Here is a 27,565-nt window from a genome sequence, read left to right as displayed (position 1 = left end):
TATTCATTATTGTGTGGTTGTGATATATTTTTGTATTATACCCTCTCTTCCAGCCCCCTCCCACTGAAATTTATTTGTTAGAAGATAAATAATTATTAGGATTGGGAGGGGACATGGGTAAGTAAGAGTTAATGTTAGTCCATTTTGATTACTAAGGTATTAAACAAAGACAAGAACCATGGGGAAATAATAGTGCCAGACACCTGGGGTGATTGAAATCAGTATAGTCCAGTATTTTTCCCATTAGACTAAGTCAGGAGACCTGAGATCAAGGACCATTTTTTAATTATCTTTGTGTCTATCCCAGCATGTTACTTTTAGGATTTTAGAGTGTGAAGGAACCTCAGCGTTTTAGTTCAACCTTTTCATATTGTACAGGAAAGAACTGAGTATCAGAGTATAAATGAGGTGAGATTACATTGCTTGTTAAGTGTCAAAATGTGGTTTAAAAGCCAGGGCTCTTGATTTGGGAGTAGGAATCTTTTAGTCCATATTACTTATTATTAGCCTGCCAAACCTTATGGAAATTTAAAAGAATAACAGAAAGAATATTATTTAATTCCTATTTAGATATACTGCTAGATAGAAATAGTATCTACTTTTCTTTCTATTCTCTTTTAATTGCACTTTACTTCTTTTTCTATAAAGTCAAGATTTGGAGCTGGAAGGATCTTTTTCATGGTTATGTAACTCAATCCCCTCCATTTACAAATGGGGAAACTGATCACACAGTAAGGGGAAGGTCTAGGATCAGAATCAAGATAACATTTATTTTTGTTATTTTTACATTTTTATTTCCTCTTTTTACATGTCAAGCATTTTTGTTAGACATGTATATTCATTTTATATATATTTCCTTATGAATCATGTTGGGAGAGAAAAATCAGAACAAAAGGAAAAAACCACTAGAAGAAAAAAAACAGAAGAAAAAAAATGAACATAGCGCATGTGTTGATTTACACATTCATTCTCTATAGTTCTTTTTCTGGATTTGGATGGCATTTTTCATTCAAAATTTAAGGGGATTGCTTTGCATCACTAAAGAACCAAGTCTGTCATAGTTGATCATCACACAAGATGTTCACACTTGTACCATTAATTTCACAGGATTGTAGAAAAATATTTTGCCAAAATGTAGTACCTATCATTGTGACCTAATAATCACCACTTTGCCTTTTTATTTGAAATCTGAACAGATGACCACAACTTCACATGTTCCTTCTTCTTTGTAGGGACAATGCTATATAATGTGCTTTCCAGGAATGTATTTCACTGGCACTACAGGAACTGCTTTCATTCCTTTTTGTCCCTTGGCTGTGCCCACCCATAGCTGAAATACTTTACAACATCTGAACTTACATGTTGCCTTCCTGCCAAGGAATTCAAAGCAGGTTTTAAAGTTGTGTTCTCCTTGATGATACTTCCTAGAGAAAAATTTTAGGATGAGGTGAGTAGGAAGAAAATTGAGGCACAAAAAAAGATGATGACAGAACGTTTACTAACAATGTAAGTCTAGCATTTTATCCATTAGACTGACTTTAATCACCTCAGGCCAAGTCAAGTTTCTTTTCTTTCTTTCTTTGTTTTTGGAGGCAATGTGAGTAAGCCATACTAATTTAGTAGAGAAGAAGAAAAAAAAAATAACATCGATGCACTTTGGTTACAAAGTAGCATAAAATAAAGACAATAATAACAGAGAAATAGTAATGCCTTTTTCCTAAACCACTAGAAGCCCCTTTTCCATTAATAAGTTTTTCCTGGAATTTACAAATTGAAGAACTTCCCCAATTCTTTTCCCTTATAGTTTTTCTGCTCTCTTTTCTGTGTTGTCTTCACTCATTGGGTTGTAGTCTCCTTGAAGACAGATTTTTTTTTTTTTTTTTGCTTTATTCCCAGAGTTTATTATAGTGACTGGCCTATAATGAACGATAAAAAATCTTGACTAGTGGAGAACCTAGGTGACACAGTGAATAAAAGCACTAGCACTGGAGTCAGGGGGACATGGGTTCAAATAGGACCTCAGACACTGTGTGACCCTGGGCTGACTAATCTTTGTTTCTTTCAAATTCCTCAACTGTAAAAAGAGTTTTATAATAGAACTTGCGTTCAAGTGCTGTTGTAAGGATCAAGTGAGATATTTTATAAAGCACTTAGCACAAAGCCGACCACAAAGTAGGCAATATACAAATGCTAGCTATGATAATGATGATGATATCAATATTTATGATTATTTTGTAACTTTTGCTTCATGTTACCATATTACACACTATAATTTTTTTAGACAGCAATTCTTCCTGCAATGCATAAGTATATTTATTTCTTAGAAATCCCACCAGCATTGAGTTTTATAGCTTTTAGTTTTGCCAAATTAAGGGTATAAAGGTCATATCTCAAGGTTGTTTTAATTTTTAAGTAGTTATTACTAGCTTGTATTTTTCTCTAGTGCAAATTTGTTTATTTCTATCTTTTGACTAAGTATACTGAGAATTATCATTTAAAATTTTAACAACTCCATATGTACTTTATTATTTTTTTTGTCTGTTAGATTTGGCATTGACTCTTCTGAGGTTTATTGTTTAAAAAGTTTATGAATGTGAGTGGCTTTTCTTTTGATGTTATCAAGCATGAAGTAAATATCCGGGTTTTAGTGTCCACTTCCTACATGCATGAAGAAGAGAACTCTGGAACTTGGATAAAAATCCACCTTTCTTTTGGTATTCATTATAGGATGTAGAGCTAGGTAGGGTACAAATTATCTACTTTAACCTCTCTTCACTTGAGGAAATTGATAGCCATCCAACAAGTTAGGTGATTGTCTAAAGTCATGCAGGTAGTAAGAAGTAGAGCTGGCCCTTGAACTGAGGGTTTTTTTTTTTTTTAATTTAACTTGATTTCATTGTGAATTTTAATTTTTAATGAACTTAGTCTTGAATAAACTAAACTTCCTCCAGTACTTTCTTTTAGGAAAAAAAGAGGTAAAAGAAAGATGGAACATTATGTGTGTTAGTCCCCTATTGGGATGTATGGATAATTGTGACTTAATACCTTTTAAATGAGTTTGATTAGGAATGGTTGGGATATGACTACTGAGAAGTACAAAACGGAATGGAAGAGGCCATGGAGAATGACAGGTGCATAAAAAATGTGGTTTTGGTGGTAGCAATTGAGAATTGACTGACAGAACATCTTGATATGTTAACATGTCAGCACATAGACATGTGGTTAATTGACTCTTGTTCCAAACTTCTTGCCTCAAAGTTATCTCTAAGTAGTAAAGAATTAGGCAATAAAATATAATGGCAATAATTGCATTTGGAGCCTAAGGACTTTGTTCAGTTATAAGTTGCATTAGAAGACCTTAGTTTCTATCCAGCTGATTTTTATGACGGGTTTTTGGAGTCTGGCTCTGCTATTTCTTATCTAGATGATACTGGACTAGTCACTTTCTCTTCTGTGATCAGTGACCTCATCTAAACTGCACCCAATGCAATTAAGTGATCTCTAGAACTCCTTAATTTTAAATCCTGTGATCCTCTGAAATCATTCCTGAATTCAGGATTTAATAATTTTTCAAGGGTGTGTTTGTTTTGGACACTTCCTTTGAAAGGGTTAAGAGTAGGCATTGCTTTTGATTCAGTCACTTTCCTTTTTGAATAGTGAGATATAAGGTCTCTGATGGTCTTGGTGTTCTTGTCACAACTCTTAACTGATTTTGAAAGCAATTTCCTTCTCTGTCTTATCCAAAGTAAATATCAGGAAGCACTCTTGTAGATAGAAGACAAGAAACCATTCACTTGGGTTCAAGTTATGCCCTCCTAGTGAAGGTTAATCTAGTCTGAAACTTTTGAGTAGACCTCCTGCAGGAATTTTATTATATCAGCCAAGTAACTGAACTACTAGAGATTGAAGTAAAAACAAATGTTCTTCACGTGATTGGAGGCTGATGGCAAGTATGGCTAAGTAGGCTATAACTGTATCTGATCTGTTTACAAGATACCTAGAGGAAAGCAACTGGGATATTAGACCTTCTTTAGAAAAAGTATTGTGTTCTTGATGAAAAATACTACAAACATATCACTGTGTATGTCTGAGAGTATTCATGCTGGGGAGTCTTCAAAGAAATATATATTGATTTCTATCTACTGTATTTATCTTGTAGTGAGCCTTTGCTTCATGTTATTCCTTTTGTTTGAAATCCTTTCCTTACTCCTCTGGTTCCTTGAAAGCCCAGTTCAAATCCTACTATAATCTCAAAGGTTTCCTTGATTTCTCTGTTCTTTTATCTGGCATGAACCATCCTCAAACCTCATAACTTTGTGTTATGTCTTGCTAATGTACCTATCATGTGATGTATTTGGTTCTGTGAGCCAAATTTAAGAAAGATTGATAATCTGGAGAGTGTGTGGAGAAAGGCAACAAGTAATTTTTAAATCATCTACCATGCATGAGTGCCTGTGCACCCATGGGATAAAAATACAGATTTGAAAGTGTTCCTGACCTTACAGAATCTACATTTTAAGGGGGCAAATGTGCATATATAAATATATGCAAAATGAATATGAATTTGTATTGGACACCCCAAATACTGGCAACTGGGGGAATTATAAAAGGTAAATGAGTGAGTTTTGAAGGAAACAAGGAATTCTAAGAAGAATGGGCAATAGCTAGTACAAAAACAGAGATGGAGATGGAGGGGAGCAATGTGTTAGAAATCTACAAAGGAAGGAAGGGACCAGGTTGTGAAGACATTTAAATGTCCAAATGAAATGTTCATATTTGATCTTAGAAGTAATAGGGACTCATAGGAGTTCATTGCCCATGGGGACAGCCAAATTCTGCAGTGGATAGAATGTCCAGTCTAGGACTCATCATCCTGAGTTCAAATTTGACCTTAGACACTTACTAGCTGTGTGACCCAGGGCAAGTGACTTAATTTTGTTTGCTTCAGTTCCTCATCTGTAAAATGAGCTATTAAAGGAAATGGTAAACCATGCCAGTATCTTTGCCTAAAGAACTCCAAATGGAATGATGAAGAGTTGGACCAACTGGAAATTACTGAAAAGGAGTTCACTGAGTGATACAGTCAGACCTACATTTTAGGAAAATTATTCACCAACTGTATGGAGCATGGATTGACTTGAAGAGTGGAGTTGGGACACTAAATAAGTAGGCCAAGAGTTCACAGTTCCTCCTTCTTGGAGGTGGGTGGGTGAGTGGGAGTGTTGAAGGAGTATTCCTCTAGTGGACAGATCCCTGTCTCTTTAGTACAACTAGATAAAATGACTTCTAAAAGTGGCTCTGTCACTTGAGAAATGGAACCCAGATTGTCCTAGCAATTTCTGGATAGAAAAACAGGTTATCTCAATCAGATTTTCTCTTATTCTCTATTTTCTAAACCAAATCACCCCAAATCTTAATGAGGGGGTTAGCAAGAATTTGGAAGATATGTCCCTGGAGGCATGATTTACCTGGTAAATTAGAGTCCTTACTTAGTTGTATATCTTAGTAAATCTTGATGTGGGGGTTAACCTGGCTTTAGGAGACATGACCCTGAGGGTATAGTTAACATGAAAGCAAAAGTTAGAGTCCTTGCTTAGGTAGATGTTTTAGGGGCTAGGAATAAGTTGCTTTCCTTGGCTAAAATGTTCTGGGAGAGATTTATCTTTAAAGAAAAATAAGAAACACCCTTTTGACCAGAGAAAAAATTAAGGGGCAGCTAGATGGCACAGTAGATAGAGTGCCAGCCCTGAAGTCAGAAAGACCTGAGTTCAAATGTGACCTCAGACACTTCCTAGTTAAGTGACCCTGGGCAAGTCCCATAATCCCAATTGCTTCAGGAAAAAAAAAAAAAAAACCATTACAACTTATTATTAATAATCACATGATACATCTTTAAAATTAATTTTTCTCATTAGTGCTTATTAATGAGGAAATTTTGAAGAGAGGAATTTGACTAGCAAGAGTGGGTGGACTAAAGAAGATAGTTCTAGTTTGAACATGTTAAGTTTGAGATGCCTAAGGGACTGGAGTTCACAAGAGCAGCCTAGGATATAGAAATCACCCATGTGGGGATAATTTAATCCTGCTAGTTTAGAAAGTCACTAAATGAAAGTATAGAGAAAAAACAAAAACAAAAAAAGACCCAGAGTAGAGCTTTAGGATAGACTCAAAATAAGTGCATATTACATAAATGATGAATGAGCAAAGGAGGAGTGATCAGCCAGAAGCAGGAAGATTAGTGCCATAAAAATTCATTGATTAGTAAAATTTCAGGATTTAGTAAATACTGGTTCATTAATTATTTCAATTTTCCTAGATATTTGCAGGCATTACAACTTGGATTTTTAAATTTTAGGTCAGGTAACATCAAAATTGAAATCCATAAATGTAAATAATTACTCTTAATATGCAGATTACTCCACTTATTTATTTTATTGTCAGCTGGGATCATATGCTTCAGGTAATACTTGGTCCTCCTAGTTTGTGGTTGGTGGACTATATTCCAGAGTTCATCTGACTTGTTGAGATGCAGCACATAGCTCTGTTCTAAGCATTTGTCCAAAATCTAAAATTCAAGAATAATGAATTGAGGGAAGAAAGAGAAGAGGTGGCAAGTCAGATGCAAATAAGCCTACCCCAATGAAATAAAAAGTTACTTGTGTTGTCAGTTGTCCAGGAACTTTCCACATAGCCAATAACTTTTCTGTTTCCTAGTAGCTTGTTAATATTAATGGAAAAGGATAGCTTTTCAAAGGTGTCATTCAACAGAATTGTTGGATTTAGTGTTGACCCAAATTTAGCTTGGTTTAATGGATACCTGTTTATAGATTTTCATTTTGACTAGTTTTCTTCTGATCTACTTCTCTTTAACACATTCCCCTTCCTTTCCCACCCTCTCATTCAGAATATTGGCTTATGCTAAACAGAAAAATTTGATCTCCTTTCTTTTATGACTCTTTCCTTCATATTAGTGGAGTCTATCAAACTTAACCTTTGAAAAAGTAAAAGTTTATTTTATTTTCAGTTCTGACTTTCCTTCCTTTCCCCTTTCCCTTATCCATTGAGAGGCAAAAAGAAAGCAAAATCCATTAGAAATATAAATGTGTGTGTGTGTGTGTGTGTGTGTGTGTGTAGTCATGCAAAACAAATCCCGCATTAGCCATGTTGGGGGGGGGGGGAGAAAAGAAAAGATGTTTGAATCTGTACTCTGAACCTATCAACCTTATCTGATAGTGGATATTTTATCATGAGTTCTTTATAATTGTGGTTGATCATTGTTCATATTTACATTTCACTGATTGATAAAGTAGTCATAAGAATGAATCTTCAATTAATTTTCTTTTGCTGTTTTTGAAATATAGATCTCTTGCAGTTTTAAACCATTTTCATCTTGGGATTTCAAAACTCTTTGTAAGCATGGACATAGTTTTTTAAGCACTGATTGAAAGATTCCATAAAAATCCAAGGAAATAAATAAAATGAGAAACATTTTACACTTAAAGGAACAGAGGCACAAAGCTCCAGGTTATAAGGTCCAAATCTTTAGAAAGCCTTATATAGCTTATTATTTTTATTTATATAGTAATGCTGCATTTTTAGGTGGCCACTTATTTATTATGCAACCTCAGCTACCTACAACATTACCAACAACCCAAAAAAGAATTTAAAACTACCCTCTGAGGTTATATGCATAACTTTACAGCATTAACAATTGCCAAACCTCTTGTTCCAATTTTTCACCTCTTACCCCCCACCCTCTCCCCCAGATGGCAGGGTGACCAGTAGATGTTAAATATATTAAAATATAAATTAGATACACAATTAAGTATACATGACCAAACTGTTATTTTGCTGTACAAAAAGAATCAGACTCTGAATTATTGTACAATTAGCTTGTGAAGGAAATCAAAAATGCAGGTGTGCATAAATATAGGGATTGGGAATTCAATGTAATGGTTTTTAGTCATCTCCCAGAGTTCTTTTTCTGGGCATAGCTAGTTCAGTTCATTACTGCTCCATTAGAAATGATTTGGTTGATCTCGTTGCTGAGGATGGCCTGATCCATCAGAACTGGTCATCATCTAGTATTGTTGTTGAAGTATATAATGATCTCCTGGTCCTGCTCATTTCACTCAGCATCAGTTCGTGTAAGTCTCTCCAGGCCTTTCTGAAATCATCCTGTTGGTCATTTCTTACAGAACAGTAATATTCCATAATTTTCATATACCACAATTTATTCAGCCATTCTCCAACTGATGGACATCCATTCAGTTTCCAGTTTCTAGCCACTACAAAAAGGGCTGCCACAAACATTCGTGCACATACAGGTCCCTTTCCCTTCTTTATAATCTCTTTGGGATATAAGCCCAGTAGTAACACTGCTGGATCAAAGGGTATGCACAGTTTGATAACTTTTTGAGCATAGTTCCAAACTACTCTCCAGAATGGTTGGATTCGTTCACAACTCCACCAACAAAGCATCAATGTTCCAGTTTTCCCGCATCCCCTCCAACAATCATCATTTTTTCCTGTCATCTTAGCCAATCTGACAGGTGTGTATCTTATCTTAATGGTATCTTAGAGTTGTCTTAATTTGCATTTCTCTGATTAATAATGACTTTTCATATGACTAGAAATAGTTTCAATTTCTTCATCTGAGAATTGTCTGTTCATATCCTTTGACCATTTTTCAATTGGAGAATGGCTTGGTTTTTTATAAATTACAGTTAATTCTCTATATATTTTGGAAATGAGGCCTTTATCAGAACCTTTGACTGTAAAAATATTTCCCCAGTTTATTGGTTCCCTTCTAATCTTGTCTGCATTAGTTTTGTTTGTACAAAAACTTTTCAGTTTGGTATAATCGAAATTTTCTATTTTGTGATCCGTAATGATCTCTAGTTCTTCTTTGGTCATAAAGTCCTTCCCCTTCCACAGGTCTGAGAGGTAAACTATCCTGTGTTCCTCTAATTTATTAATAATTTCATTCTTTATGTCTAGGTCATGAACCCATTTTGACCTTATCTTGGTATACGGTGTTAAGTGTGGATCAATGCCTAGTTTCTGCCATATTAGTTTCCAATTTTCCCAGCAATTTTTATCAAACAGTAAGTTCTTATCCCAAAAGCTGGGGTCTTTGGGTTTGTCAAAGACTAGGTTAAATGCAGAAAATCTTAAAGTGAAAAAAGATTCAGAAAAATAAATTGTTGAACTTTCTCTCTCTCTCTCTCTCTCTCTCTCTCTCTCTCTCTCTCTCTCTCTCTCTCTCCCTCGATTTGTCCAGTCTAGGACTAAATGTATGAGTAAACAGTTTTGATACTACACAGCCTCTGAAGATATCTCTATGTAACATAAAAATTGATGCTTACAATAGTGGCCCTGCATCACCAGAAGAGATTAAATGTTAAGAAGAAATGACAAACTACTCTGATATCCTTGCCACGAAAAACCCCACAGATAGAATTGAAATGATATGGCCCACAGGGTCATAAAGAGTTGGACACAACTGAATGATAACAATACACTTAAAAATGGCAAGGAAATAGTTTCTCCATCTATAAAATAGGTATAATTATAGTACCTACCATCCAGGATTCTTTTAAGGATAAAATGATATCCTATCTATAAAGTGCCTTGTAAATCTGATAGTGATTCCAGGTCTATATTCCAAAGACATTTTTGAAAAGGATAGGGGGAGGGAGAGAAGGACCTCTTTGTACAAAAATATAGCAAGCTCTTTTTGTGGTAGCTAAGATTTAGAAGTCAGAGAGATGGCCCATCAAGTAAGGAATGGCTAAACGAGCTGTAATATTGTGATGGAATTTTATTGTGCTACAAGAAATAACAAACAGTGGGATTTCAGAAAAACTTGGAAATACTTAGATGAACTGATACAAAGTGAAATGGACAGAACCAGTAGAACATTATACATAGTAACAGTAATGTAAGATGAAGAACTGTGACTGTTTTTAGCTATTCTCGGTATTATATTAATCAAGACAATCCCAAAGGACTAATGATGAAGTGAAGCATACTATCTATCTCCAGAGAAAGAACTAATATTCAACTGAAAACAAATTGAAGCATGCGCTTTTTTTTTTTCTTTCATTTTTTTTTTTTCCATTTTGAGTCTCCTTTTAAATAGTGACTAATATGGATGAAAATGTTTTATGTGATAGCATATGTATATCTGATTACTTACTATTTCAGGGAAGAGATTGCTGAGTTGGAAGGGGATAGGATTTGAAATCAAAACTTAAAAAATGTTTAAAGATTGTTAAATTAAAAAATATTGAAGTGATATATAAATGTGAGCTATAATGATATTGATGATATTGTAATCATAGCCTCAAAATCCATCGGCAAGGCTGTGTGAGGGAGTGGGTCAGAGTTGACAAAACAGAGAGATCGGATCTCTTCACTTTTTCCAGTCTCATTAGGGTTCTTTTGGCTTGTAGTTTTGTAATGCCAGAGAAACTGAGCAAGATAGAGATTAGAGAATAATTTAATAGTTTATTAAATGGAGAGATATACTGGGACAAAATGGATCCATGTTTGGTCCCAGGGCTGAATGAGACTATCATCTCAAAGAATCCAGCACAGACTGTGGGATACAAGATTCTTTTACAGGGTAACAAGAACAATGACATAATGGGGGAGGTATCTGAATGGGGATAACCCAATGGGGAGAGGCTCCTGATTCTAATCATGTCAAAAATGGATAAAGACCTTTATCCCATCAAACATTAAGAGGGAATAAGTATAGTCTAACGTCTAAGATATAAGACCTTTATCCTATCAAACGTTAAGAGGGAATGGTTATAACTTGAGGCAGAGTAACTGAATAGGACAATTAGGGAAACTGAGTCAGAACATTAAAAGAGAACTATGGCACAACAGTTTCTAGAGAGAAGATGGGGGATGCCAACTTCTATTCAATTTTCTGAAGAAGCCAATGCATCATGACCCTAACCCTAGCTTGCTGTACCAAAAACTTTGAGGAATTTAACTTTGGGTAAAACCTGGGCTTTCTTTTTTTCTATCTTGTTATCTTGTTCTGAATAGAAAAGGTCTTTTAATTTGTATTGTCTATTACATATTCTCCTATTATACTTCCTCATATCTCTTTTGCTACCTACTTGGGTAAAAGAGTTTCTTTGGTATTATGTGCACTCAATTTGGAAATGGTATTTGGTGGGAAAGGAGTCAAGTCTGGTATTTTACAGATTGTGTGTATGTATGTTTTAAAATAGCGAAAAATCCTCATTACAATTTAACTTTTCTAATCCAAGTGATTTCTTAAAGATGAGCTTCAATTACCTGTTAAATTCAGTTAAGTGAAATCTTTCATTGCCTAGTCATACTGAATGAGAACTCTCCTTTTTCTTCCTCTATGCCCTCTTCTCTCCTGTGATATTTTATTTGAGACTGCTAATCATGGAATCATAAAAATTCAGAGGTAGAAAGGATGTTAGAAACAGTGGATTTTAACTTTTACAAATGAAAAAAATGAAGCCCATTCAGGTAGACTGATGGCCAAGTGGCAAATTTGGTGGAAAAGTAGGAGTAGAACTCACATGTCCTCTCTAGTCCGATATTTTTCCTACGATATAGCAGCATATTTTGTTTTTATTTTTAATTTTTTGGGGTGATGTTTAGGGAGGTGAATGAAAATTAATTTTATTTCTTGTTAGTTTTATTAATTATTTAATTCAGCTTCCATTACAGCTTTAGGAAAAGTATTTATTGGAAGAATTTTTATTAGATGTGGCTTTTCCCTTTCAAATCAAATTTAAATACGCTGGTATTCTGACATTACAGGGGAAAAATCCTTAAGAGTTTTCTACACTTCTTTCCTTTGACTTATTGCATGATTTCCCATGCAGAGTCTGAAGTTTCTCTTAAGCTTATTGAATGTTTGTCAGATTTTTGAAAGGAAAAAAGAGAGAGAAAAAGACGACACGGTCTGGTATAGAAGATAGCTCATTGGATTTATCATTAAAAGACCCAGTGTTGTTATACTCCATTTTATATGACCTTGGACAAATTACTTAATCTCTTTTAGCCTCAGTTCCCTGACATGAATTAAAGGGCTTGGAATAAATGACGTTTTAGGGCCCCGTTAGCTCTAAATCTATAATCATATGAACTTTCCTAAAATTTGGATGAAAAAGGGGAAAAATTCTCATGATTGTGTTCACTGTCATCTAGGACAGTGAGAGTAAAACTTTGACCAGGCAGGATCTTTACCTCAGGTCAAGGGAATGAACATTTATTTTACTTTAGAGGATTGTTACATTGTATTTGTACTATTTTGAATATTGCTTTTGTATACTTTATAAAAGAATTTTTGTTAAGAAAAATGATATACTATCTTATGAATGTGAACCATTTCAGTGAAACTCTTCAAAAGTTATAAACATTAGTTATAGTTAGTCATCTATAACTATAGATGGGCAGCTAGGTGGTGCAGTGGATAGAGCACGAGCCCTGAAGTCAGGAGAATCTGAGTTCAAATCTGACCTGAGACGCTTAACACTTCCTAACTGTGTGACCCTGGGCAAGTCACTTAACCCCAGTTGCCTCAGGAAAACAAAACAAAACAAAACAAAACCCTAAGTTTGATTGGTATGGCAGAGTTTGAAAATCATTGCCTAACTTATCTTTTTATTTGACAGAATCATTTTTATATATACATATGTGTATGTGTGTGAATGTATGTGGTCAGGAAAAGTGATAACAAGGATACTCTTAAGGTCTTCTTGAGAACTTTGGAATTGATTGTATGACATGGGAGACACTGACACAGGATCTGCCAGTATGGCATCTTCATCAAAGAAGGTGCTGTGCAGTATCAGCAAAGCAGAATTGAATTAGTTCAGAAGAAACATGGCAAAGTTAGAGGAGCCACCCCAACCAAATGTTCATAGGGACTATTTGTGTTTGAGCTGTGTTAGAACATTCCCCAAGCTCATATTGGTCTGATCAGACATACTTTAACTTGACTCCAAGGTAGAATGAAAGACAAATACCAACCAACCAACTAAGGTTTTGTTTTTTTTTATTAACATGCAGAAGTTAGTTATGAAAGGGGTTTTAACAGTAAAAAGGGGGGAAAAAACAAATTACCTAATGGAACTCACAATCTGGAGGAAGAAATCTTTAAAGGGAAGATGGGAAGAAGTAGGAATACCCATTGACTAGCAGGCTAAATCCATAGAGAGGTTTAGCAGACTAATCCCAATTATACCATTGCCTAGTGGGCTTACGCTGAGAGTCTCTATTTTTTTTTATTATACCTTTTTATTTACAGGATATATGCATGGGTAATTTTACAGCATTGACAATTGCCAAACCTTTTGTTCCAATTTTTCCCCTCCTTCTCCCCATCCCCTCCTCCCAATGGCAGGTTGACCAATACATGTTAAATATGTTAAAGTATAAGTTAAATACAACATATGTATACATGGCCTAACAATTATTTTGCTGTACAAAAAGAATCAATTGTACAATTGGCCTGTGAAGGAAATAAAAAATGCAGGTGGACAAAAATAGAGGGATTGAGAATTCTTTGTAATGGTTCTTAGTCATCTCCCAGAGTTCTTTCGCTGGGTGTAGCTGGTTCAATTCATTACTGCTCTATTGGAACTGATTTGGTTCATCTCATTGCTGGAGATTGCCATGTCCATCAGAATTGATAATGATATAGTACTGTTGTTGAAATATATAATTATCTCCTGGTCCTGCTCATTTCACTCAGCATGAGTTCATGTAAGTCTCTCCAGGCCTTTCTGAAGTCATCCTGCTGGTCATTTCTTACTGAACAATAATATTCCATAATATTCATATACCACAATTTATTCAGCCATTCTCCAATTGATGGGCATCCACTCGGTTTCCAGTTTCTGGCCACTACAAAGAGGGCTGCCACAAACATTCGTGCACATAGAGGTCCCTTTCCCTTCTTTAAGATTTCTCTGGGATATAAGCCCAGTAGTAACACTGCTGGATCAAAGGTATGCACAGTTTAATAGCTTTTTGAGCCTAGTTCCAAACTGTTCTCCAGAGTGGCTGGATGTATTCACAATTCCAACAATGTATTAGTGTCTCTGTTTTCCCACATCCCCTCCAACATTCTGCATTATCTTTCCCTGTCATTCTAGCCAATCTGACAGGTGTGTAGTGGTATCTCAGAGTTGTCTTAATTTGCATTTCTCTGATTAATAATGGAGAGTTTCTGTTTTTGTTGACAGATGTACACCTTTCACTTCACACATCCCGAGTTTAATATCATGAAGATCAGTTGAGTTTCCCATCAGGCAAAAGAGTAGGACATAGCTAAACTGGGCCATTAAAATTCCTTAATATTCTGTGCCCTCCCATCTCTTTGTATAAAGCAGCTCAAATACTATATTCTCTTATTCTTCCCTCCTCTTTCAATGTAGGAAATACTCTTTTGTTATGTGTGCTTCTTTGTGTGTGTGTGTGTGTGTGTGTGTGTGTGTGTATGTGTATGTGTGTGAATGTGTGAGAGAGAGGCACACACAGAGACAGAGAGACTGAGACAGAAGAGAGAAAGAGAGAGAGAGAGAGAAAGATCTGCAGAAATGGACATTATTAATCTCTTCCTTGTTGATACTCTTCCCCTCTTCCATTCCTCCCTTGTCTTTGTAATATTGCTTTTTTCCTCATGTTCTTTCCCTTATCTAACTTATTATCTTTTCCTATTTTCTTTTGTGGTGAAGTGTGTAGAGTACTGGCCTTGAACTCAGAAACACTCATCTTCCTGAGTTCAAATTTGGTCTGACACATCTTAGCCATGTGACCCTGGTCAAGTCATTTAACCCTGTTTACATCCATTTCCTCATCTGTCAAATGAGCTGGAGAAGGAAATGGCAAACCACTTCAGTATCTTTGCCAAGAAAACTCCCAAAGAGGCAGACTGGTTTGAAACGAAACAGCTACTTACATACTTTTTTGCAGGATAATTATCCATTTCTTATCCTTGTATGGGATTATAACTTCTGGCTTTGCCCTGGACTTTTTGGCAACTTTATTCTTTTTTGGCCATCTCCTTAGTTCCCAGGCTTTCAGCTATATATCATTTCTATGCAGATGATTCTTTAACCTACCAATCTAGAGCTTATCTTTCTCCTGGTCTCCATTGCCTTCTCCCTTCTCATTTAGACAGAGTAGCCTTCCAACTGTTTTCCCTGGCTCTGGTCTTTCTAAAATCCATCTACCATAATGATTCAGATTGGCATTATTAAAGCACAGGGCTGACCATCTCTTTCCCTTGAGAAGTTTTAGTGATTTCATGTTACTTTTATGATGCAGAATCTTCTGTTTGGCATTTAAAACTCTTCACTATTATCTTTACAAAATGATTTTACCTCGCTTTCCTTCACATACCCTACACTCTGGCCAAACTGGCTTTTTTGTTTTATGTGCACACCATTATAACTTTGCAAAAGCCTGTCCATCCCCCATGCCTTGAATATTCTCCTTCCATACCTCTACCTTTTGGAACCCTTAACTTCCTTTAATAATAATTAATTGAAAGATCTACTTTTTCTTTTTTTTTTAAGCTTTTTATTTTCAAAATATATGCATAGATAATTTTCAACATTCATCCTTGCAAAATCTTGTGTTCCAAATTTTTTTCTCCATTCCTTCTCCCTACCCCCTTCCTTAGATGGCAAGTAATCTAATATATGTTAAACATATGTAATTCTTCTACATATATTTCCACTATTGTCATGCTGCACAAGAAAAATCAGATCAAAAAGAAAAAATGAAAAAGAAAAAGCAAGTAAGCAACAACAGAAAAAGTGAAAATACTATGCTATAATCCACACTCAGTCCCTAGAATCCTATCTCTGGGTGCAGATGGCTTTCTCCATTACAAGTCCATTGGAGCTGGCCTGAATCACCTCATTGTTGAAAAGAGCCCTGTCCTTAGAATTGATGATCATATAATCTTGTTGTTTTCATATACAATGTTTTATTGGTTATATTCACTTCACTTAGCATCAGTTCATGTAAGCCTCTTCAGGCCTTTCTGAAATCATCCTGCTGGTTATTTCTTATAGAACAATAAAATTCCATAACATTCATATACTATAATTTATTCAGCTATTGTCCAACTGATGATAATGCACTGTTTGTAGTTCCCTGCTACTACAAAAAAAGCTATTCTAAACAAGGCCTACTTTTTCAAAAGGCTTTTTATGATTTCCTAAAGCTGTTAAACCTCTTCTCCTGTGAAATTCTTTTGCCTCTATAGTTTATCTGGGTTTATTGCTTTTTTTTTTTTTTTTTTAACTCAGAAAGTGTGGAGCCTTTGGAGTATCCCAAATGATTTCTTGTTCTCTTTAGGGAGCCCGACAAATCTTAGAGGTTTATTCAGGATAATTTCTTTACTGTACTCGTATTAATCCCAAGTGCCAAATCCCTTTTTGGAGTGCTTTATTCATTTTAGGAGCTTATCTGGAATTCTGGTTTTAGTTTTTGCTTTGTTGTTGTTATTGTTTTGTTTTTGTTTTTAAGAAACTGATCTATTTATCCAGCATAGGGTGAATTTAGCACAACTTATCTAGGATTGATCTGATTTTTATTTTTTTTGAAAGAGCAGATCTGTACTACTTGTTCTAGTGTATCAAGAACTGGACAACTCTGGGGAGACTATTCAAGATTGTACTGCATAAATATTTCTTGGGAGCTGACCTCACCATAGTTTTAGCTCTTTTGTAGGGAAGCTTAAGGGAAGCTTTTTTCTTTTTGTCCCCTGTATAAGTTATTGTTTGGCACATAGGGACTTAATAAATGTTTCCTGAGTTTAATTTAATTGAGTAATCTAAGTTTACAAGTGTTTTTCCTTTCTATTTTTTTTCTTTATTGTATTTGTTAACATCCCTCTTTTCCCTCAAGAATCCATTTAAACCTCTGTTATAATTTCTGGCATATCCTGAAAATTGAGCTCTTTTGGTGGAAAACTATCTCTTTGGTGGTTTGGCAAAATCTGTGGATTGTTTCTCTGAATGTTTTTAAATGCATAAAAAAAACAAAAACAAAAACAAACAAACAAAAAAACAGTACACAGGATTACAAAAGAAACCACCTATATTGAAATATAGTTATCAAAATGTTAAAAAAAATTTTTTTACAGATTCTGACTCTCCTGTTGATAATAACTTTCCAGATGGAGATGGTTTTTTGGATCAGTCACCTTTCCTCCCTTGGCCTGGGTGTTTATATCAGTGTTGACGTTCCTTAAATTTTAGACTTCAGTGGAAGGCTCTCTTCTCTGATTATCAGTCACACCCTAGTTTTATATGACTAATGAACCTTTTTCCCCATTAGTCCTTCATTTTCTGTGCAGGTGGATTTTATGATTCCTGCCCTCCAAGCCTCACCTCTTGCTTTGTTTGACAACTCATCATGACTCAGAATCGGGGAGTTGGCAGCTTTCCATGCACAGCTGCACTGAAGGCTGATGCATATCTGAAACATATAGGCAGAAGGCTCTCTTGATTGTACTCTTTGAACATAAGACTCTGGAAAGAGTGGAAATGCAAGTTTATTTCTAGCTATGAGAGTCCTAAATTTTTATGTCTTAGACCTTTAAACCATGCTTTTGCATTCAGTTCCTTGTTGAAGAGCACATGCCCTGAGGATATTCTAATATGTGGTGACTTGGCAATTGCTTTTCTAAAGGTAATTTTTGAACTGCCATAATTTTTTTCTCAATGATCATACCTGGTAGGTATGAGTACAGAAGAAAAAACACAATCCTTCCTTGGTTAATCTCTCTCAGTTTAAGTTTGAGGTTGAAGAGGCAAGAAAGGAAACTCTTATTTCTATATAAGGGCCTGGGAAAAAGGAGAGAAGACCTTCACATAAAAGGGAAAAGGATGCCTAGTAGAAGAGTCAGGTACTGATTGGGTAAATGTTTCTTAGTTATATTGATTTTTAAAATCTCTGATTGCTTGTTTTAACCTTAGGTTATTTGGGTGGGGAGTGAGAGGAAAAGATGATACTTAAAGTAATATGAGTAGGATTCTGGGTTAGTTCTATTAAAGATAGTGGAATGGATTTTGTGAAAGATCAGCACTTTGGAGGAGTTATTGGCTCTTTTTTGGAAATCCAAAATTTATGATAAATTATGTCAAAAATGCAGGTGATTTGAGGCTTGAAGTAGGCTTGAAGTAGGATAGGAGAAAAGAATGGGTTATACTCATCAATCCTTTTTGATACTTTTTTTTTTTTTTGGATTGGCAGGTTTCTCTTATGACTGAAATTCTTACTTTGTGGTTAAGTTACTTGTTTGAGAGATCTATGATTTTACTACTGTAGATATTACTTCCATCTACACAGACTGTAGTTCCTTTACACCTTAGTAGAATGTTCTTCATGTATTGCTGCAATGAAAAAAAAAATCCATGTTCTATTAACCAACTTTTATGAAAGAGAGTTAGGCTAGTCTTTGGTAGACAGATAAACATTTCTAGCTTACTAGGGCTTGATTGTGCTCTATGGACATAATTCTTAAGAACCCAGGATCTTTTGCAGGCCACAAATCAATCAATCAATAAGTATTAACTAACTTCTATGAGTCAGGGCCCGATTTACATGCTGGGAATATTAAGTACAAAGAATGAGATAACCTTTTCTTTCTCATTCTCTCCCTTTCCTTCTCCCCCTTCTCCCCCCACAACTATCTACTATTTTATTTACAGATAACTATAATTATATTTATGTCTCTATCAACATAGTGGATAGAGTACCAGGCCTAGAGTCAGGAAGATTCAAATTTCTGAGTTCAAATCTGGCCTCAGACACTTACCAGCTGTGTGACCTGTTGGCCTTAGTTTCCTTAAAATGAGTTGAAGAAGGAAATGGCCAACCCCTCTAGGATCTTTGCTAATAAAACCCCAAATGGGGTCATGAAGAGTCACATACAGCAGAAATGTCTGAACAAAAAAAATAACTATTTTTTGACAATTATAGCTATATCTCTAGACATATATCTATATCTATGCCCTTGTAGGTTATCTGCTGAGTTGGATCAATGTACCTCATTCAGTCACCTATCTGTGCTACTGAATAGTATGTGTGAAAGAAATAAAAAATGACTGTAGTATTAGCCTAAGCAAAGTGTTACTAGACAGTCACATCTGCATGAAAAATCAATCCAGTGCATTCCAAAGTCAAACATAATTGATTTTTAGATGACTGATGGTTTGGAATTATTCTTTATTGCTTTCTTCTACGTTATTTAAAACTGGTCTTTACTAGAAAAGTTCTTAGAACCTTTTCTTAGATATTATTTAATAATTATGCTACTTTGTATTTCAGAATCTTTTTAATTTCCTCAATGTGTTTTCAAAGCCATTATTTTCTTTTGCTAATATTAGTATTTAACATTTATATAGCACTTCAGTGTTTTATAAAGTATTTTCCTTACTACCTTAGGAGGTACCCACAGTTGCTTATTATCCCTTTTAATAGAGGAAAAGACTGTGCCTGAGATGTTAATCACTTAACTAACTTAACTAAAGCCACAAAACAAGTTATGGATCCAAGAATAGAACCTGTATTCCCTGATTTATGCCTTTCTTCCCCCCACTCCTCCTCTGGGTGGCAAGTAATCCAATATATGTTAATATGTTAAAATATATGTTAAATCAAATATATGTATATTTATTTATACAATTATCATGCTGCACAAGAAAAATCAGATCAAAAAGGAAAAAATGAGAAAGAAAACAAAATGCAAGCAAACAACAAAAAGAGTGAAAATGCTTTGTTGTGTTCCACACTCAGTTCCCAGAGTCCTCTCTCTGGGTTCAGATGTCTTTCTTTATCTGGACCATTGGAACTGGTCTGAATCATCTCATTGTTGAAAAGAATCACGTCCATCAGAATTGATCCCATAATCTTGTTGCCGTGTACAATGATCTGATGGTTCTGTTCATTTCACTCAGCATCAGTTCATGTAAGTCTCTCCAGGCCTTTGTGTATTCATCCTGCTGGTCATTTCTTATAGAACAGTAATATTCCATAACATTAATATACCATAATTTATTCAGCCATTTCCCAACTGATGGGCATCCATTCAGTTTCCACCACAAACACCTTTGTATATATGTGGGACTCTTTCTCTCCTTCATGATCTCCCTGGGATATAAGCCCTATAGAAACACTGCTGGATCAAAGGGTATGCACAGTTTGATAGCCCTTTGGACATAGTTCCAAATTTGAGCATCTACTTTGTGCTAGGGTACTATACTATACTAGGTGTTATAGATACAAATACAAAAATAGGACAAGGCTATACCCTCCCCCTTACCCCACTCCATTGCCAGTTTCTGTTGTACTTTGTATAGGCTTTTTGCAAAATAAATGGGCAATATGGTGAGGTAAGATGAGGTGAGGCATTAACAACTGAGAGAATAAAGTAAGGCTTCTAGCTGGAGGTGTCCCTTGAAGGGAATCAGGGATTACTTAGTTGGTGAAAGAGAGGCAAAACATTTCAAACACTAAGGACAGGCTATAGAAGGGCACTGAGCTCAGTGGATAGAGTGCTGGGCCTGGAGTCAGGAAGACCTGAGTTCAAATATGGTCTCAAACACTTATTAGTTGTGTGACTCTGGGTAAATCATTTAGCCCTTTTTACCTTAGTTTCCTCATCTGTAAAATGAGCTGAAGAAGGAAACTAGGGCACTTTAGCTAGAAATCTGTAGAGGGAATATGTACAATTATTTAAGGATGATCACTTGGAAAGAGGTAGCAAATGTATTTAAGTGACAAGAAAAGTTTGTATATTGCACTCAAATCCATGGGAGTCATTGAAGCTTATAGAGCAAGGAGAGTGACATGGTTAGACCTGTGGTTCAGATACATTATTTTGGAATCTGTGTAGTGGATGAAGTTGGAGAAGAAAAAAGCAATCCAGGGAGATTGATTAGATCAAAAGAAATTGGCTGTTTTCAGCAGTGATGTTCCTATGATGAAGAGAGCCATTTCGCATCTAGAGAGAGAACTGTGGGGACTGAGTGTGGATCACAATATAGTATTTTTCCTTTTTTTAATTGTTGTTTGCTTGTGTTTTTTTTTCTCATTTTTTTATCTGATTATTTTTGTGCAGCATAATTATAGAAATATATATAGAAGAATTGCACATGTTTAATAAACATATTGAATTACTTGCCATCTGGAGAGGGGGTGGGGAGAAGGGAAGGAAAAAAAATTGAACACAAGCTTTTACAAAGGTGAATGTTGAAAATTATTTATGCATATGTTTTGAAAATAAAAAGGTTTAATCAGAGAGAGAGAGAGAGAGAGAGAGAGAGAGAGAGAGAGAGAGAGAGAGAAACACACAGACTATCTTTCCAGGTTAGATTACTGGCAAGATGGTGGATTAGTCACTTTCTCCACACTCACTTAGCTCTCTCTATCCTTCCAAAAAAAAAGACATCTTCTCCAGATGTAGAGTGATTGCAGTTGAATTCATGAGATAAAGGAAACAAAATCATGGCAAGGTAAAATACTCATGAGTTACTGCCAGAAAACTCAATTCCAAAAGCACTTATTCAGCACTTATTCCCTATTACCTTCCACTGGGCTAGGGCCTGTTGAGGGCCTACAGACCTCACAGAGGAGATTTCCAGGTCATCTTCCATGGCCTCTCTCTCTCCCCTTCATTGCAGTAAGCATCTGACTTTTACTTTTACCTGTCACATGAAGCAGAAGGAATGAAAATATGTTGCCTTTTGATTTTAGACCAGCCTGAAATACTTGTTTCTACCCTCCTCTCACTCATGCCAAAAAAAAAAAAAAGGCAATAGGTATTAATTCAGTCCAATCAAAAAAGAAAGTAAGCAACCTAAGAGAGGAATTAGAGGTAGAGAAGTGGGCAGGATGTGAGATTTGCTTTGTCTGAAAGGGGAAAAAAAAGTTATTAAAATTTAGCAAGAGCCAGTTTTATTCATCAAAAGTTATGTGGTCAGGAAGCTACCATCATGAGTCCTCTATCTATCAATGGAAGGATATTGAGAAAGTTATTTTTAGAACACAAACATATTGAAGTAGATGAAAATCTGTCCAAAGAGAAGTAAAAAGTCAACAATTTTAAAACACACACATACACCCCATGCACATATACCTTGTATAAATCAAAGGTTTTTGAATTTGAAGATGGGATAGAAAGAAATTACTTAAGAATTGTATTTCCAAGAAGAACTTGACCAATAATGGTTAAAAAAGGAATACTGAATCCAATAAAGTTGGAAATAATGCCAAAATTTTTGAAGGTAGACAGCAATTGATAGAATCCACACATAGGCTCCAGGACCAAATCTTCCCTTACCCATCAGCCTTTAAAACACATAGTGATTAAGTTTAACAATTTCAAGTATAAGCAACACATTTTGCAAGTAGTTAGAAGAAAGGCCTTCAAATATAAAAGGAAAGGAAACTCGAATGTTATGGGGGCCTGGTACATATGTAGACCACATCAGCTTACTCAGGTGGCAATTTCCATGTAAAGGGTGCTTGAGTGATGGCTTCCAGGAAAATCACAGTGTTCTATAGAAGTTTATTGGAGAGATTTTGGAGCATACCTCCATTTTCTAACTGGTTTGTTGACTAATCATAGTTGGGAGGAACCTTCTTGCTTAGCTGTGTAGTTGGAACTGTTTGTATTTTGGCCTGAACCAGTTTGGGACATTTTTTACCTTATTTTCTTTAGTCACTCTTTAGTAGTGTGATATATCTGGAAAGAAACCATGCTGCATGGGGAAAAGGTCTTGGGCCATATGGTGTGCCAGAAATGGGGCCTTTTTTTATTCTTTTCTATTTTGGGTTCAGAGAGTAGAGTCTCTTATTTGGTTGGAAGAGTGAACTATAACAATTTAGAAGTCAGAATGTAGGATGCGTATTGTTGCCAAAGTAGGACTGATGTCCTGAAAAGCAAAGAGTAATTTTGGAGAGTAATTTTTAGGATTCCAGATCAGCAACAGTATTTTCTTGGAAACTGGTCCAATTATACTAAATTGTGAGCCTAATTCCATAGGCCCTTCCCACTTTCCTGACTGAGGTGATGCTCCCAAGTTTTGGGGGAAATGTTTGTACATTGTTTTTCTATATCTTTGAAGTAAACAAAAATCGCTTTATAAAAGGCAATTGATGTTATATTGTTAAGTGGAACTGTAGTGCTAATTAGTCAATAAGGGGAAAACACAACCAGTAGAGGCCTAGCCAGGCAGAGAAAAGTGACTCCCTCAAACTTATCGGGATACTCTGAGGGAGAAATGTAAGGCTAGAGCCAACTCAAAATTATTCATTGGCCAGTCATAGAAAAGAATGTAATAATATATTCTAAAAAATAAAGGAGCCCAGTCTTTAATTCCTAATGGCATAGCCTAAAAATTTTAACTTAATTATCAATGAAAAAAAAGTATTCTCAAAAAAGACAGTTTGTAGATATTCTTGCAAAAAAACAAGAAGAATATTTGGTTTGCAACATTTCAAACAACAAAAACCCAAATAACAACAAAATAACATACAGTGACTAAGGAGAGAATAAATAATGAAATCAATGATTCTATGTTAAAGGTTATTGAAGCAAAGAAGCTCCTGTAATAGTTGAGGTGAGAGGTGATAAGCCCCTGACCTAAACTGGGGGTCTTGTTATTAGAGAAAAGGGACTAGGTGAGAGGGATGTTGAAGAGACAGAATTGATAATTCTTCCTAATTGATTGATAGAAAAAGAATACAGAGTCAAGGATGTACTCCTAAATTATAAACCGGTATGATTTAATAATAGTAATTTAATGATAGGATTTTAAAGCTTGTGAAACACTATTATTTCATTTATTCTTCACAAAAGTGTTTTATGGCTCGTACTATTTTTATCCCCATTTTATAGATGAGGAAACTGAGGCTTAAAGAGATAAAGTGAGTTGCCCAGGATCCCACTACTAGAAAGCATTTGAGGTGAAATTTGAACTCGAGTCTTCCAGACCACAAATCCGTACTCTATCCTCTGAACCATTTACTTTTCTTGAAGTGGTGGGTTTAGGGGACAGGTAAAGATAATTAGTTTCTATTTTAGACATTTGAGTTCGAGTCACTACTTGAGTGATTATGGGTATTTAATGCCTTTGGAGCTTAATTCCTTCATCATTAATAAATGAGCATCTGTAATCAGAAGTTGTTGGGCCTATTTGGCTGTCTGATATAGTCTATGGATCACAGAATATTTTTTTAAACTTTCTTTTAAAATTAAAGCTTTTTATTTTCAAAACTTAGACGGTTTTAAGCATTCACTCCTGCAAAAACCCGTGCTCTAATTTTTTTCTTCTCCCTTACCTCACCTCCTCCCTCACCTCACCTCCTCCCTCAGATGAAAAGCAATCCTATATATGTTAAATATGCAATTCCTCTATACTTATCAGAATAATAGTTTTAAATAATTAAAGAAAATGCTAAATTTCAGTTAGAGGTTAATGAAAATAACCCCCACCCTCCTTATTACATTTCATGGATTACTTAAAGTCTATTCATGGTTGCCAGGTTAAACATTTTTGGTAGAGGTGGACATTAAGTATCCTTTTCATTTTTAATTCTATGTTCCTTTAAAACCTATATAATATCTATTACAATATTCTATCCCACTGCTTCATTCTTCTCTGTAATTCATTACATATTGATTATGAGGCTATCCTCTCTAATATAAAATAGCAATATATTATCCCTATATATTTTCTTTTTCTTTGATTTTATTTTTTTCTGGGTTCTACCCTTTGCTAGATAAATAAATAGATGATACTCATATTTTAATAGATCTGTGTGTTCCCATAATTATGATTATGCCCTTTAGCAGTCCAGATTTTAACCAATACATACCTTTTAATTTTGTGACATGTCTATATCTTCTATGCAATCCAGTTCTGGTGATCCTGGGGTCCTTCTTAGAGATTTCTTGACATTGTGGATACTAATGGAAAATTATTCTTCTGTCTCTCCCCTTGTATGAAAAGATTGTGGGTAAGAATTACAGATCAAGATTTTCCTTGAAAAATTCAAAAATTTCCAATGTGCATAATCTATACCTCACTCTACTACTGCTTAAATTGGAAGTATAATGCTTAGAATTAAGGAACAATATGTAATGATGATAGGAAGAGGAATTTTTGCTATGAATTAGATATCAGTGTTTGCATATAGCCTACAACATGCTTCTTCCTGACAAAGGTTTTTCTTTAACTTCCTGGTCTGTTACTTTGCCAAGATTTTCTTCACTTTTCCTACAGAAGCTCAGTGGACAGGACTGACATCCTGTTGTATATGCTTTAGGTTTGGATTTGAAAGTTAAAGATATTTTCTTTTGGGGAAATGAGGAAGAAAGATGAAGGTCAGAGCTTGTGGAGCTAGAGCAGATTGGATTTTAGATATTGCAGAGAATATCTGCCTGAATATCATTTGTGCCATCTGTAATAATTAGTTTCCAATTAAACAGATGACCTGTGTGTTTGGGTTATGAGGTAGTACTTAAAACAGGTTATTTCACAGACAAATTACTTAGGAATTATGTACATCTTTGTAATCAATCAACCTAACATTTATTGAGCATCTACTATTTCCAGGCTCTGTGCCAAATCCTAGGGATACAAAAAGAAGCAAAAGACAATCCCTGTTTTTGAGGAATTTACAATCTAATGTTATAACAAATCAAAATCCTTCAGAATTTAAGAAAATCAAAATTTGGTTCAGTATTTAAAATTTTCTGGATTAAGAGATAGAATGGAAGGGAGAGAAAAATCATTAAAACAATCTATGAGCATATGCCTTAGTAAATGATTTCAAACAAATCAGATTAGGGCAAGATAATGTGGACAGAGTAGACTCAGAGATCCACATTATTCAGAGATCCACATTATTCTGATAAGAATAGAGGACTGTAAAATTTTCATAGACTTGGCTGGATAGGCCCTATTTATTATATCAGATAAGTGAAATGTATTACTGCCTTTGTGATGTCATCAGTGACAACATCAACATAACAAGAAGGAACTATATTCTGAGTTAAAAAACCAGTCAGCCATGAGGCAAATGTCAATGGGGCAACCAGGCTTATTTCTCTGAGGCAAGCACTTTAATTGATAATTTGGTTAGTGAAATAGAATAGGCTGGTATCTCTGTTAGAAATAGGTTCTTGGGAAGGGACCTGGGTACTCATAGTACAGGTTTTGTCAAAGCAGGGTGGGATTCTGTAAAGACCAAGTAAGGTGTGAGCTTCCCATGAGAGGGTCTTTCGTGGCAGACTAGCTTTGGGTGATAAGTTTTTATTAGTTCACTTATTAATATTGGTACTTAGTAAACTCTAGCCATTCTTCCTGAATTTGGGGACAGGGAAAGGAGGGGGTATGTTTGGTACATAAACAGATGGTGAAGAAGAATACTCCCTGAAGGCATATATGAAAGATGTCTTGTGAGCTGTTTCTTCTTGAGAACATCTTTCCAAATACACAAAACTCTCAATTTAAAATGGAATTCCAGGAAGTAGTTATGCTTTTTGTATGAGGCTGTTGGGTGAAGGGAAGTTGAAATGCAATTTTAAGGACATGAAGCATTGTTATCTTTTTTAATATAAAATCCAAGGGATTCAAAAGTTATTTTCCCTCAGGGTTTTTTTTTTAACATAATCATACTGTGCTTATCCAATGTGTATGGCAAATAAAATTTTTAAAATGATATAACATTCAGTGTACAAAGGGGGAGACAGGTAAAACACCTGAGCACATTGTGTATTCCCAAGAATATTCCATGTATTAGGTAGGGATGGGAAAGTGGGGAACATTTTAGCACTTTTCAGTACTGAAAGTGTGAAATTATTTGTGTGCCATATATCTATCAGTTCAGATGTGAGGTCCCTGTAAGGTACAAATTAATGTGGTTCAAACCCAATGGTTCAGTGGTAAGAGACCTGGGGAACTGAGTTTGAATCTTGGATTTGCTGTGATGGGGTAAGTTATTTCTCTGGGCCTCATTTTCTCATTTGTAAAATGAAGGGGTTAAAGTAGGTGAGTCTCTTTTAGAGACTTCCTTTTTTAGATCTGTGATTTTGGCGCTCTCTTGCCTGGGGAATATCTAAAGTGGACTCTGAGAAATGGGTGTGCCAGGTGCCATTGTTATGGAATCTCTTTATTATGGAACTTGCAAGTAACAACTTTCATTATTTCTAAGATCTCTTAGTACTTTTAGTAATTGAATTTATGATCTTCTGAGCAACAATAAATATTTATTACAAGTTTGCAATGTGCAAGGCAGTTTTAAGGAGGTATAGTGGAAAAGAGGATAGAAAGGCTAATTGACAAATTACATTTGAGGATTTTTTTCCTTTTCATTTGTGTATTTAATTTTAGAAGGAGCATAGATTTAGAGCCGAAAGGTTATCTTAGAGATCATCTAGTTCAATCCTCATGCATTTTCAAGATAAAGAAAATTGAGGTTTGAGAAGTAAATAATTGCCCCAAGATACAGGTAGAGTGCTGGGATGAGA

At 35.3% G+C, this 27,565-nt stretch overlaps 1 protein-coding gene across 4 annotated transcripts in view; it reads left to right on the top strand.

Moving 5' to 3' along the window:
- GPD2 (glycerol-3-phosphate dehydrogenase 2) overlaps positions 1–27,565 on the top strand; it is a 180,906-nt gene that overhangs the window by 13,362 nt on the left and 139,979 nt on the right. For 2 of the 4 annotated variants that reach the window (XM_031960649.1, XM_031960650.1), the window contains exon 1: positions 26,055–26,149. The exons of the other annotated variants lie outside the window; for them this stretch is intronic. The gene's annotated coding sequence lies outside the window, so the exon portion shown is untranslated. Of the gene's footprint in view, positions 1–26,054; positions 26,150–27,565 lie in introns of those variants that run through there. 4 annotated transcript variants of the gene reach the window in all.

This window comes from Sarcophilus harrisii, chromosome 3 (genome assembly GCF_902635505.1).
Source record: "Sarcophilus harrisii chromosome 3, mSarHar1.11, whole genome shotgun sequence".
NCBI lineage: Eukaryota > Metazoa > Chordata > Mammalia > Dasyuromorphia > Dasyuridae > Sarcophilus > Sarcophilus harrisii.
This window is presented reverse-complemented; position numbering and strand designations above follow the sequence as displayed.